General features: G+C 31.8%; 1 long non-coding RNA gene across 1 annotated transcript; it reads left to right on the top strand.

Moving 5' to 3' along the window:
- Positions 1 to 986: 986 nt before the first annotated feature.
- LOC108565916 lies at positions 987 to 14576 on the top strand. The gene is made up of 3 exons (XR_001891193.1): positions 987 to 1071; positions 13444 to 13644; positions 14427 to 14576. It is a non-coding gene; the product is annotated as an uncharacterized LOC108565916 (long non-coding RNA).
- Positions 14577 to 15037: the final 461 nt, after the last annotated feature.

The raw sequence follows: 15037 nt of genomic DNA, 5'->3' as shown, positions 1-15037 counted from the left end.
CAGAAGTCGACCTGCTGATAACATCTGGGCAGATGCGTTTTTGCTAATTCCGTACCACCCCCGGAATTCTCAGCGCCATTGTCAGTCCTCTTACATTAGGAGCCTTTTAAATAGATCGAATAAAGGATGGTCGTCCGAGACGCATTTAAACAAAGCGTTACTTTCCTCCAGACAATACCCTACTGAAATTTCCCAACCGGCTTTTAGTCTCGGAAAATCTGTAATACCGCTACCCTTTAAATTGTGTATATGTTAATAATAAAAGCAATATTTAATGCATAAATTGATAATCTATTTTTTAGCCTTAACTGAGAAAATATTGGTTCAGTGTCTTATTCTTGCTAAAAATCTATAAGTATGAAATCTTGAATAAAAATATAAATGTTAAAGATGTTCATTAGATTATAAATATTATAGAAAAATCTCATAAACCTTATTAATTTGAAATTGATTATTGATTGTTATAACTGCTTCTACTTCCGTTAAATCAGTTCTATTTGTTCTGATTTTTTGAGATCATCTTTATAATGGAAGCGATTAACTGATAAGATATGATCAGGATGTAACTGTTATGGTATTTCAAGATAAACACTGTTCACTATAAAACAAAATTGACATTGAGACCACCAGGACTTGGACAGATGTTCAATCTATTCATTATAGAAGACTCGCTTTTAACCAACAGCAGGCTTATGTCGAAACACAAATTTTGTTATCTTTCAAAAGCTGCTGTTGTGATTTGAGAATTACACATTCAAATTTTAAACATTATTTTCTTAAAACAAATTTCTGTATGTATTTCCAGAAAACATCTGTATTTTTTATTATAATAATAAGTAATTATTGAAATCCTATTAATTATTTTTTTTTTAATTTAATACAACAATACTGTTTGAAACCGGATTAATAAGGGAAATTTAAATTAAAAACGATCGTTTTTGGATAAAAATTATATTTATAATTTTCTTTTCAGTTTCTTCCAAATATCGCAATTGATATAGAGATGATCGAATGGAGAAGTTTAAACATATCTAAAGAAGTTTTGAAAAGAGAAACTGAAGAAATTTTGAGGTAAGAAAATTTATTAGGAAATGTATTAATTATTAAGGTATAATAAATAATTTATAATTTAATCAATTTCGAGAGCAATAAAAGGAAGTTTGTAAATTAATAGTAATTGAAATTTAGTATTACTCATAAACCTACCGGCGGTTTTATTGCAAATAACATTTATATTATTACAAAATAATTTTCTCTAAGCTTAGAAACTATTAAACCTGTAATTAATTCCAAATCAATTATATTATTGTTAATACTGTATATTAAACATTAAATACAGAGTGTTAAGTTTAAAGGTAATATTATATAAATAATAGTTGCTAGAGGCGCTAAATAGTGAAAATTATAATGATGGGTTTCCCAAATCTCATGGGAAAAACAGACCCCATCGTGTTTTTTTTTGGCTTAATGTGGATTTTGGTGGTAAAGTATTTTTTATCACCAATTTCAATCAGATTTTAGCGATGTTTGTCCTAAGGCCATCCATTTTGTTTGACAGGGGGGTATCTCCTGCGTTAGTGGAAGACACCGAAACACTACAGAATATGAATAATGTACTTATAGTGAGTGAGTCACTGTTTTGGGATCACATCAAGTTATTATTGTAAATTACCAAAAAAAAACATAATCTCGCATAGTCCGGTTTTTAAATTGAAAAAACAATATTTTTTAGTTACTTGATTAGTCCGGTTTCAAACATGAATAATTAATATTTGCAAGGTGATTAAGTGCTATAAAATAAACATAATATGAGAATAGATGTAACAAATTGTTTCCTTTCGGGTATGAGGTTACTAAACGATGTCATTGCTGGGATATTTGCAACATTTCACCTATACTTACGTGATCATCAATCATTTGCATGAACTGCAAATCGATGTATGATTAATTGTGCTTCGATGTAACAATCTTATTATGATTTGTTGATTGCTTTCTAAAAGCAGGAAAAGGAAGTAAGGGTCTGTTTTGAATAGAACCGTTTGTTAGTATGCGGATGATCTTCAAATGGTAATTAAGTGACGCAATTTATTTTATGTTTTAAAATGGTACACGTTTACGTAACACTTTGTATAATGGTTGGCAATAAAAATACTTGTGTACGTGCGTGTATATTAGTTAATTTTAAATCAATATTCATTGGAGTTTGCCGTAACACAGTTACATACAATTAGAGTTGTAACAGACTATTTATGTCACCGTTGCACTAATGACGCATTTATCATAATCAGTTTGTTGGTACTGCGTAATAGATAATTTATGGTTATGGCACAAATAAATGGGTTTCGCAGAAATCCATCATGGATTATCTGCGCTCGTAGTCATCTAAGACAATATTCAATATTTTCGTAATTAATTTAAAAAATATCTTGGCTTTCCATCCGGGGAATCGATATTCCGGCGACGCGGCTTGTCTGAAAAAGTGGTATTAATGATGGTAGTAGATAGAGAGAGTTTGGTGACGATGACTCGGCCAAAGATGAAATGATGATTTATATGCTGTCTAGTCTGACTCTGACTGATACACTATGCTAACGCGTCGGGTAAGCAAGGCGTCTCTGAATAAAAAGTACATTTTCCATCATAAATCATGCGATAATTCAGTAGAAAACCAAATCGTATCAGTGGGGCGATGCCTTTTAACTTTTTAATTCGCAACATTCCGAAGGGGGAGTGACGTGGCAGCCATCGCATTTTGACACGTCAAAGGTCGATCCATGCGAGAGCGGAAAATAGAAATTTATTAAAACAACGGTGTATTATGGTATAGGAATTGAGAGATCAAGTGAGAGAGAAAGGAGGCCCCAAGCTGAAAATAAATTATGGTTTATAATTCGAGCAGCATGCGGCCGTAGCACATATATTTCAAATTTATAACGCGTTGCGATACAAATAGAGAAGGCTGTCTCTTTATTACCATTCCTCTTCCCTATTTTTATTTCGTTCTCTGCTTCGGAGGACGCTCCTCTTCCTTTTTTTTTATGATTGCGTGCTTTGTTTTTCTCTCCTTTCTTTTTTATATATATATTATATATATCGTCCTTCCTTTCGTCCTGCTTTCCAGTTCGTTGTGGCGGTGTCGTCCGGTTCTCCCCAATTTAAAATATCGAAGATAATATAGAAACCTAGTATATATGATGTAATAAAAAGCTTCCTGTGTGTTTCCAGCCGCGTCTCTCTTTCTGTCGCACTTCACTTTATCTTGGAAAATTGATAAATGTTTGGCGGGACATCACCGCAACTACAATTTTCTCCTGCTTCCAGGGGGTGTGACACTTCTCGTGAACCCCCGTCAGCACTTCCTGCAGGAACAATATGTTCTCGTTACCAAATCTTACATCTCTTTATTATTCTTACATCACACACACACACACAAAAAAAGTAAAGTGCCGCCATTATTTATACATATAGAACATTACGCATTTTGTGGGTGTAATTGTGAGTGATATTTGTGCAGTATTACTTGTAGTTATGAATCACTATAGTAATATTATTCTATATGTTAAATTGCCCTAGGATCACTTCCTTTAGTTTATGTTTAGATAGATCGAAATATACAAACAAGAAAAAAGTTGGACCCCAAAAAATAACATTCACAAGTCGGAATAAAATTAGGGTCCAAAAAAGTATAAGAAAGAAGTATAACAAGATAGAATTACATAATTTGTTTTATTATGATAAAAATAATTTATCTGTTCTGTTCTGATTCCTCCACTCTATAATAGAGTGGAGGTGTGCACTTAGCTCACACCTTACAGTGTATGTAGCCAGTCAATGTCTAGTACAAACAAACTAAAAGAGTATATAAACAAGCAAAAAAATAAAAAATGGAATAGACTATTAAGATGTCTAAAGACAATTACACAGAATCAATATACAATAAATTTATAAATACTAAAAATAACAAAAAATAATTCAACATTTATACAAACTTTTCACGAGCAGGGACCTATCAGCTCTTATCACAGTGTGTGAAGGTAATTTATCTTATATTTCAACAATTCAAATAAAGTGTTTGCAAATTTTCAATAAATTATGTAAAATTTTAGAACTTTATAATTATTTAATATAAAATTGATCTATTTGTAAACATAATGAAATATATTACTTCTCTATATATTTAAAATGAAAGTCATATAAAATGTAATGTCGATATATATCAGGAGGGTCGGAAAATTGGATTTAAAATTTTTTATAAGAAAATCGGTTTTTGTTTCGGAATTGATAGCTGTTGTAATAAAACGTTCAATTTTTTTTTTCGGCTGGTAAGTGTGAGTGTGTGTGTGTTGTGTATGTGTGTGGAAAGGCTCGAGGCGATGCGATTACAGGGGCGAAAGGACTTCTAGGGAACACATAGAAAAATTGGATATTCGGGTTTTCGTTTGATCTTCTTGCGTTATATACGAATTTCCAACGAGCGCGCGATCGCCCTTGGTTATAAATATTGGACTCCAATAAAAGTTGTTACTTAGGATTCGCGTCAGACGACATCAAAGGAACTTTCTGCCCTGCGTGAGGGGGTGACAACAAATAACTTACATATACGAGGGTCGCATTTAATACCCACACTCGCACTTTCTCATACACACACACATACTAATATTCTTCGATCTTAACAACAATCAACTACGTCACATCACACTAAGCTAATTCACGTGTTCAATTTTAATACATTATATATTGGTAAAATTAGTATTTTTAATTTAATTTATAAGTTTTATGTATTATTATATTATATAATATATGTACAAGCGAACAATCAAAACTAATCAAACACGTCAATTAATTATTTTTTTTAGCGATTTTTACTTAATATGAGGTATAACAAGTAATACTTTTATTTGTTGTTAATAATAATGCAATAATTAGAATATTTTTTGATTAATTAAAATTGATATACACGTATATTATAATATATATCTTTATGAATAATGAAATTAACTTTCTGTGTTATAAATGAGTAAATGATATTTTAATTAAACTTGAGATAGTTTTAATTTACTGCATGTGTTTGTATAGTTTAGGTGGAGGTAGATAGGAAGTGGTGGTGAATAAAAAAAGAGGAGAAAGTATAAAAGAGAAACATTGAGCTTGGAGATAAATTGGTAAACGATTTTCATGATTGGGGATCGTTGGGGGAAAAAGCAATGGCAGAAGAAGCGAAGGAATAATTCGTGCAACGTCTGGTTCTACATACTCAGTTCGAATAGTAGCTGCATGCAGCAGGACCACCAGACTTGGGGGGGTGAATCTTTCAATATCGATCAGCCAGCAGCCCAATCAAACCGTGTGCGTGACAACTCTCACTCCGCTTTTCCTTTTTCTTCCCTTCCCTCGTCCTTTTTCCTGTGTGTATCTGCCTGCGAGGAGCAACCCCTCCTAGCAATCCGCCCCCGCGCGCCGCGACGCACAGATGCACCCCATATGGCCAACCCCTGCACTTATACATGCAACACTAGACCTCCAGAACTACCACCGCCCTCGGAGAAACCCAACTTGTTCCCTGTCCACTTTTAATTCGGTTTTGTTAATTTTCCACCAGCGAGTTGACGCTAATAATAAAGGCAACCGGAGGGTAATAAGACTCGTTAGTCAATTGTCCCGGCGACACAACGGAGGCAAAACACTGGCGGAATACAAATCGCAATTGATTAGCGGATGCCAACCACCCCACGAGTCGCTTCTTTCTTCATCCCCTTTGGACACACACAAACACACGCCGGACGAAATAATCGAATTATCTCTGCAAAAGGGAAGAACTGCGTTCTCCTTTTTTAGCAAAAATAAAATTTAATTACTTATCTCGCCTTGTAAACAGTATTTCCAAGGAGATAAGGGCGAACAGCAGGAATCCCGGGCATTTTCATTACATACAAAACTCTGATTCTTCAAGTCTAGTGGCCTGAAATTTCATTGTCTCCCTCGTTCCAACAACTATGTGTACCAACCACCTCAATTGTTTTCCTCCGGCTCTGATTAAATTGCACCAAAGGATCCATACCATTTCCCCGCTAATTTATACTTTCGCCCTTTCCATCCTTCGCTTATATATAGGTTTATATAAAGTAAAAAAATATATATATATATAAAAAGATGCTCTGCAGTATGTGTATATATATATTATATTATATATAACCGGGGGAATTTTGCTAGGAAAATATTTGCGGCGAAGAAACAAAAAGGAGAGATAAAAGAACATGAGGGAAAAAGGCTTTTGTTCCACGTAAATTGAATTTGAAAATTGGCTGCTTGTACTTGGCTCCGGATTCTCCAGTTTTTATTTTCATGCCTGATGTCTATGTGTGCTTGTGTGCAGGAGATTCTATTCTCTCTCTCTCTTCAATTTCTATTTTCGTCCGGGCCAGAAATTTATAATTCAATTATGATTTTGGTCTTTGTTTATTTCCGCTTAGTGTGTATTATCGAAATGTACATTAGGGCAGTATTATGAGTGCAGACATATCCATTATATGCTGGCACTAAAGTGGCGCTATAATTGCATAAAGGTGGCGATGTTGGCTGGAAAATAATGCAATTATAGTCGAAGCAAATGTGTTGCTTAAAACTTCTGCAGCGGAAACGTAATTATTACAAATACAGTTATAGAAGTGAGTTGGAAATGTCCCTGCTTCTGGCTGGGGGTGGTTGGAATGGCTGTATGGAATGGAGCAGACGATGAGGACGAATAAAAGGATGTATATAGATATATATTTGAGAAGGACAGAGAGATAGGGATACACAGAACGCGAGGAGCAGAGAATTAAATAAACTAATATTTCCTTGCTCATCATTTCTCGAATCGTCTCGTAGCGGTATCTTTAAATTGCGATCTCCACAAAAATCCCGGGTACGTTTTACTGGCATTGGCAACAATGCCATATAATTGGTTCCCAACTTTGACCCCCACTTCAACCATTCGATTTCACACAATCGAGAGCCAAATTAAAACCATTTCAATGTATAATAAATACTCTGCCTAAAAAAAATACACGATGATTTACCAAGATTTCAGTTACAATTACATAATCTTTAAGAATCTATTTAAGTTTACTAATGATTAATTGCGTGATATTTCTATAAAAAAAATTGGAACATAATACTGTTTGTAGTTCAATAGTATATAAATTATTTATAAAGATATATTCATATGTACGTAGAAAGCTGTAAACGATCTATTCAAGTCGATGTGTTATTGTAAGTTAGTACATATTTTGTTTATATAAATGAAGTTATTAAAAAATGTATAATGCTATGGCAAAATTAACGTCTATTATACCAAAAATTGTAATTAGATGAGAATTCCCTATTTAATATTAGTAAAAATCCAGAATTTATTGTATTTATATAATAATAAATACGTTTTTTTTTTATTGTAATGGTCAAAGGAAATAGAAGAAATAAATTGAAGTTTAGTAAAGAAGTGTTGGTTCCGCCATTTTATAGTAGAAATCGTCAAGAAGATCGACTTCCACCCTCGCGATCCAATTTACAAATTTAAACGAGGGCGTAGTAGGCCGTTCTCCCATTGGCTGAGGAATTTAAACCCCGCGGGTTTTCCGTACGTAAAAAGCGAGGGTTGACTTGCGTGTTCGTATGCAGATATTCACGAGGGTTGTTTTCAACGTAGGTCCTTTCATTGGCTCCTACTTTACATAAGGGGTTGCTCGTAGAATACATAAAAAAATTGTAACCCTTATATAATATAAAAGGGTTCCGCTTACAACCAATGAAAAAAAATATGATCTAGTGTGTGTGTGAGTGATCTACTATAAGAGTGTAAGGTGATTATATTAAAAATATTGTGTTTTAAATTTATAATATTAATAAATATAGAAATAAAAGTTCATTTATCAAAGTTTATTAAAGCATTCAAATCAAGAATGTTAGAATTGTTTTACATCTTAAAAAGTTAAACAACATTGGATTGGTGAGCGCTTCCAATTGACATATAATTGAAAATTGTTAAGTATATCACAAACTATTTCTAAGATATAACTTTTTAATATTTATTGGTATATTTATGATTCATTTTTGAAACATTTCTCTAATATTTCATATTTTATAATCATAAAAATTATAGTGGTTTTAAATAAATTCAAACAAATATGAATGATTAGAAGAGATTTTTTAATCGAATTAAAGTAAGGTAAAACGTTGGTCAACAAATGTAGTTTTGAATGAAATAAACGAGGAATTCGAAAGAAGCGCGCATTTAGACACGGCAAATTATTGCTGCCAGAAGCATCACCCACCGGAGTTTAATTATATAATCTTACGAAACTGCGGCACAGCTGACACCGAATTAAAAACAGATTACAGAAATGATACGGAACTCGGGAAATAATACAAACAGCGATACACACGTACAGTTAACAAACCGTAAATTATATGCACTTATTTTGTTCGGTTCTCGCTTGGAAAAAAGAGCAGTTTCATTTTATTTATTTATTTTTTTTATGTCGATGGTATATTCTCAAAGGTGTAATATTTGGGAGGGCATTCAAATTGGATTCAGTAGTTGAGCTGAAGCATCAATCCCATGGTGAGGGATGTCGAGGGGGTCGCGAAACCGCCAATTCCCGGTGGTGCGATCTCACGGCAATCACATCGTCGGCCTCCGTCAGATATGAATTATGCTGCGTTATCTGCGCCCAAGGCCCACCCGAAACATAACTGTATAATCTTGGGATTTGATATATGGACACGAATTGCAGACGGAGAACATGTTTCTAAATTTATTCATTTTAATGATATGTAAACAAAATATTAATGTAGATAGAATCATTTGATGATAGACAACTTATTATAGTTAAACAACGTGGATGGGTGATCAAATCATCTCCCAACTGATAACATTAATTTGGGCATTAATTCTTAACAAAGATAAGGGTGGAAATAATTACATTTACACTATTTTTTGTAATTATTTCATTTATTCCCGATACAAAGTAATAACACAAGTTTACATTAATAATTTGTAAAAATTTGTAAAAATTATACTATTCTATAGTTATATTTCGGTGCATTAAAAGTAATTTGTGGAATATTTATAGAAACTAGGGTTTATATTAAAGCCGGTTTTAGAATCTCAATTTTTATACAAAATCGAAATCGGTTTTCGAATTTTCACAAAAAGATAGAGAAAAAGGATTTTCACAACTTATTTTCTATTGCTCACATGGAACAAAATTTCCAGAAATACAAAGAACTCTCACAAGCTACGAAGCTGGATCGTCGTTAGAGCATTAAATAATGAATTAAATTATTGGTTCTTCTCTAATACTAAAAGTCAAGTCTTCAGATTCTTGAAGATATTTATGAATTGATTGTTTCAAATAAATTTGTTTTCCTTCTTCGCCGCTTTTACATATTTAATAATTTGGATACAATCTTGATAATATTTGTTCAAAAAACATAATCATCTCAATTTTTGAAGCTAGTGAAAGAAATAAGCTAGACGTCTTTGTCTATAAGTTTGTGGATTTTGTAAATTAACTAAATTCCTTACTAAACTAAAACCTTAGAACTAATTTCAGTTTTATTTATTTGTCAATTCATGTAACAGAGATTGTGTGTGTGTTAAGATTTTTATGTTTTTAATCAAATAATTAAAATAATTCATTAATTGATATATTGAAAGTGTAGGCTCAAAAACCGGATTTCTTAGATGGAAAACCCCGGTTTTCGAATTACATAAATTTCCTTTAAAAAACCCTATTTTTTACAATGAAACCAAAGTATCATTAATATTAATTGTATTTAAAAAAACAATGCGATTTAAATTCAAACTGCGTTCTATTTTATAAGTATCCAATAGAAATTGTAATTTGTATTTTGTGGTTTTCGATGGATTTATAAAACAACGGAGAAAATATTTGTAACTATTTTTCATATTAAAAAAAAAACAACAACAAAAGTATAATATATCCTGCGCCATTGTAAATATTTATGGTGCTGTATATTGTGATCGGTTATAAACATGAATCGAAGTAGGAAATTTCTCGCATGGGAATAAGAAAAGCGGTTTACACAAGATATAGGGGTGGAAAACATTCCTCGTGTGCATGTATGTGTATGTGGGTTCGGATCCTGTTTTTTTTTTCTCTCCCTCTTCTGCCGTCGTCTTGTCCTTCCTTTGGCTGAGCTGAAAATGCAAGAAAGAAAGAATATCCAGCCAGTATTTGTGTGTCCTGTCGGATGGCGCATTTCGTATTCAGGACAGGGAGAAATCGGGGGGCGCCACATTCGATACATGTATAAAAAGGAAATACGGCACGAGGGCTGAGACAGAGGGAATCCAATGATGAAAAGAAGAAGTATTACTGCGCGGAGAAATACGAAATCCCATTTATAAACTATATCAGATATGGGAATAGAATTAAATCGGAGCTAAGAACAAAATTGCTCGATTAACGTATGCAAAAGCAAAAAAAACACAAGCGAATGAACGCAATTGCTTGGTAGTGAATATAAATAATATAAGAATATATTATTTCCTTCTTTAATTACCATTCGGTTACGCTCCGTAGTTTATAATTTCGTAATTTATTTTGCATGTTTTGTGGCGGGGGGGAGGTGTACGCGAATGCTCACAATTTTATTTTACTTTATTGCGCTATAACTGTAAGTTTATGTTATTACAGCAGTTGTTGTTACAGATAAGAACAATTCTTTTAATTAAAATCATCATCTCTCATTCCTACATACACAAATGCAATATATTTCATAGTACGTAGTGTTTCGCGAACCTTCACTAACTCGATATTACAAGAAATCTATTGGCTATCTCCACTATGCGCACTCTACTAACTTAATATGCTCGGTGCATTGTAATGCAGATATTACCTATTTGCATTTAAGCAATTACACTTGATTTATCTTAATAGTTTCGCTGTAACGCTTGAAGCTACTATTGAGTGTGAACAATATTTTTCACATCTCAGACTAACAAATTACTATATGAGGTATTTATTAATTAAAAATAAATTATAACTGGAATTACTATATAGCAGTTTGTATATTAGCATAATCATATACATATTACATACATTATATATACAACAATTACTTGCTTAGAGCAGCTTCAATCAGTGCGGATTTACTATTGTCAGTCAAAAAGTCTCTTTCTGTGTTATTTTTTATGCTGTTTTCTCAATCAGTCCGGTTTCTAACAGTCCGTGGTATTAATGGAACCGAAAATGCGTTTCTTAGTATATGACTTTGTAACATGAGCACTAAAGTAAAAAATGACAAATATAAAAAAAAATAAGAATCATGGGACAGAAAGACCTTTGTAACAGTTATTTTTTGTTTTAATATTATTGTTGAGTCTTTGTGTATACAAAATTTTCAGAAATAGAAAAAAATCTCACTTGTTACAAAGCTGAAATACAGACCTATTGAATATGTGTTTCAAATAAAATGACAACGTTTAAGTTTAATAAAGTTAGATGTAAATTTTACATTTAATTCAATGAATTTGAGTCATCTTGTATAATATCTTCATTGAGTTAGGTTATAGATTTGGTTATAGGTAATCTTTAGAACTGAAGATTTAGTTGGAAGTTGGAATGTTGTATTGGACGTTGAATATTTATTTATTTTTAATTTATATAAGAATCGAGGTTATATAAGTTGGAGGTTAGTCTGAAGATTAAAGTGATGATTAGGTAGAACGTTTTGCTGGAGTTTAGCATTTAATTTTTGAATTTATATAAGATTTGATTAGCTTCAAAAATATGTTAGAAATTAGATTGTAAATAAGGTTAGATGTCAGGTTAGAGATTAACCTAGAAATTAGGAGGTTTAGAGATTAGTTGCTATAGTTTTGTAACATTACTTTGTTACAAACAAAATGACAACGTTTAAGTTTAATAAAGTTAGATGTAAATTTTACATTTAATTCAATGAATTTGAGTCATCTCGTATAATATCTTTAATGAGTTAGATTATAGATTGGGTTATAGGTAATCTTTAGAACTGAAGATTTAGTTGGAAGTTAAAATGTTGTATTGGACGTTGAATATTTATTTATTTTTAATTTATATAAGATTCGAGCTTAGACTAGAGGTTAACTTCAAAAATAAGTTGAAGGTTATATTAGATTTATGGTTAGATTGGAGGTTAGACTGAAGATTAAGTTGAGTAGAACATTTAATTTTTGAATTTATATAAGATTTGATTAGCTTCAAAAAAAAAACTTAGAGGTTAGATTGGAAGTAAGGTTAGATGTCAGGTTTGAGATTAACCTAGAAATTAGGAGGTTTAGAGGTTAGCTAGTTGCTATAGTTTTGTAACATTACAAGATATTTTTTTAATAAAAATGTATTTAGTGACAAATTTAATAGCAAATTTAACAAATTTAAATATATTGCATCAGTAAGCTCAAAATTATTCAAATAATCAATATTTACTAATAGACAATATAATAATCTAATTTTGTGAAAATTATGTAACGAAAAAAAAAAGAATCTAAGGAAACCACAACTGTTAATTGTTTTTTAATATTAACTACAAAGTCAATATTTATAATTATATAAATAAAAACTAGCAGAAACTAAAATATAAAATAGTCTTAGGTAATAAGATAATTGTGTTTATGTAAAATTTATAGCAGTGGTTCCCAAACTAATTTGGCCTACTGCCCCCTTTCCAGAAAATATATTACTCAACGCCCCCTGGAAATATTTTTTTTATTTTAATTGTTATTAAACAGTTATTCATCGCCCCCCAAATTCACCTGTGGCCTTCACCGTCCTTGTGGATCCCTGCAGTGCCCACTTTGTGAATCACTGGTATAGACTAACTCATAAAAATATTAATAAATTAAACATGTGCAAAAAAGTATAAATTATGCATGCTTTATACGGTTAAATATGTTTTATTACAGTTAAATACATTAAAAATTATTTTGATTAATTCATAAACGGTTTGGTTTTACTGTTCCAAATGCTTCTTCCTTTTCCTTTTCCATTTTTTTTTTGGTTAGATAAATCAATTGCATAGCCAGTTGTAAATTTGTAATTGTAATGTTGGCGCAGCCGATATATTTCATGCCCATCATATATTACTGACCAGCACTAATTATTAGCTCCATATTGCATTGGTAATGTATCAATAACAAGTTTCAATAATATTATCCGGAGACTTTTATAGATCTCATCGTATACATTAAATCATTTTTAAATCAGATAAATATTAAACTAGTATTTTCATTGTTTCGCATTACCACGAGAAACCATCGAGACGAGATGGCCCCGCATTTCCTGCACGGATTCTCTTTTTTTCTCTCTCCATGCATTTCGTTTTCTTTCTGATATTTTATTCTATCTTTCCCTTCTTTCCTCTTATATATTTCTTCTTTTTTTTGTCTGTTCTTGATTTCAGGATGCGGATAGAAAATCCACGGTAGATGGCGTTCTTTCCGGGACGCCCTTCCCGGAATATTAGAATTGAGCCGACCGGAGCAGAAATACAACGCGGCCCCTGTTTACCAAGTCAATGAGCTGCTTTAATACACCGCACAACCATCATCAGGAATATTATTCGGCGGAATACACCAACGACATCGGAGATCTCCTCCTTTCGGTACACTACAAGAATTTCAATGGCTCATTTCACCTAGATCCGCAATAACTCATTGTTAATTGCTATTGTTCATATATATATATATATAAAAAAAAATTGCAAGCTCTTGGATTACTGCTGATTCCTGGTAATAATACATCGATGATAATACAGATACTTTAAAATGCATATAAGGTAATTATGACGCAAGCATTTTCTTGGGAATTGTTAAGAATTGTTTTGCTTGTGACTTGGTAAATCCTTTTTAGGCCTGCGAGATTTATTTAAAGAAATCCACCACAGTAAACTATGAAAGTGCGTGTAGACGAGCCAATATAACTTCTTCAACTTCTCGCAACTTTTAAATCTAAACAAATAACAATACGTATAGTTCAACTTTGGTTTCACCTCAAGCTTCTTTTTTTTTCGATTTATTACACACACAAATTACTAACACAAAAACAAATAAATAAAAAATATACCTTGTTGTTACTATTTTTTTACACATTACGAATTAATCGAAAATAATTTAAAGAAATGAACTCTATACCAATATGAAATGTTACTAGTGAAGAACAGTTACGTAATTCACAAAACCCTAAAGATTCTACCCAAAGAAATATATTAGAATTATATTATGAAATATTTACTATCATTATCATAATATATTACAATAAATGCTTATAATGTATTTAGATTTGTTATAAATTCTTAAATTTTGAAGATTCTAGTTTCATTAATTTTGTATATTATATTTTTTTTTTATATAAAAGTTAATAGAATTTTGCAATAATCGTTTTCAGCAGGATCAAGATGAACTGTTAAATTCTTTGGAATGGATTTCGACGTTGCTGATTCCACATACTTTTCATGGATGAAATACAATGATGCTGAAGTAAACAAAAGCAGATACAGATAAAACAACAGATACACGAAAAACAACATTCGAATGCTAAGGTGAGTTTTTTTATATTGTTTAATTAAAATTTAGTTTGTTTAAAAATTTTCGAGTTTTGTGAGATATTTCTATGTTAACAATGGGATAAAATGAAATATTCAATAATAAAGTAGAATGAATATGGAAAAGATTTGTTAAGTATTAAGTTGGAGATGGTAACTGTATTTTTTGATATGTTTACTGTGTATCTGTTCCATTTAAAAGCATTTGCTGGATTTGATTATACATTGTAATAGTTGAATGTTATTATGCGCTAGGGTTAAATTTAAAAGTAATTGTTATTAGCCGCAGAACGTTCTCTTCAGGCAATCAAATTTTATAACACTTTCAGATGTTCTCTTGTTTCTTCCATTCCTTTCAGAGGCAGAGCGCGATTGTAACGAGTGTGCAACTGTTACAGGTCGGGGGCGAGGGTGAGGGTGGAGAATGAAGTGGCTACTGCATTATTCAAGTGTG

The sequence above is a fragment of the Nicrophorus vespilloides genome, unplaced genomic scaffold, assembly GCF_001412225.1.
Source record: "Nicrophorus vespilloides isolate i.1.1-1 unplaced genomic scaffold, Nicve_v1.0, whole genome shotgun sequence".
In the NCBI taxonomy this organism is placed as follows: domain Eukaryota; kingdom Metazoa; phylum Arthropoda; class Insecta; order Coleoptera; family Silphidae; genus Nicrophorus; species Nicrophorus vespilloides.
Note: the sequence above shows the minus strand (reverse complement) of the source record. Positions and strands in the feature narration are given on the sequence as shown.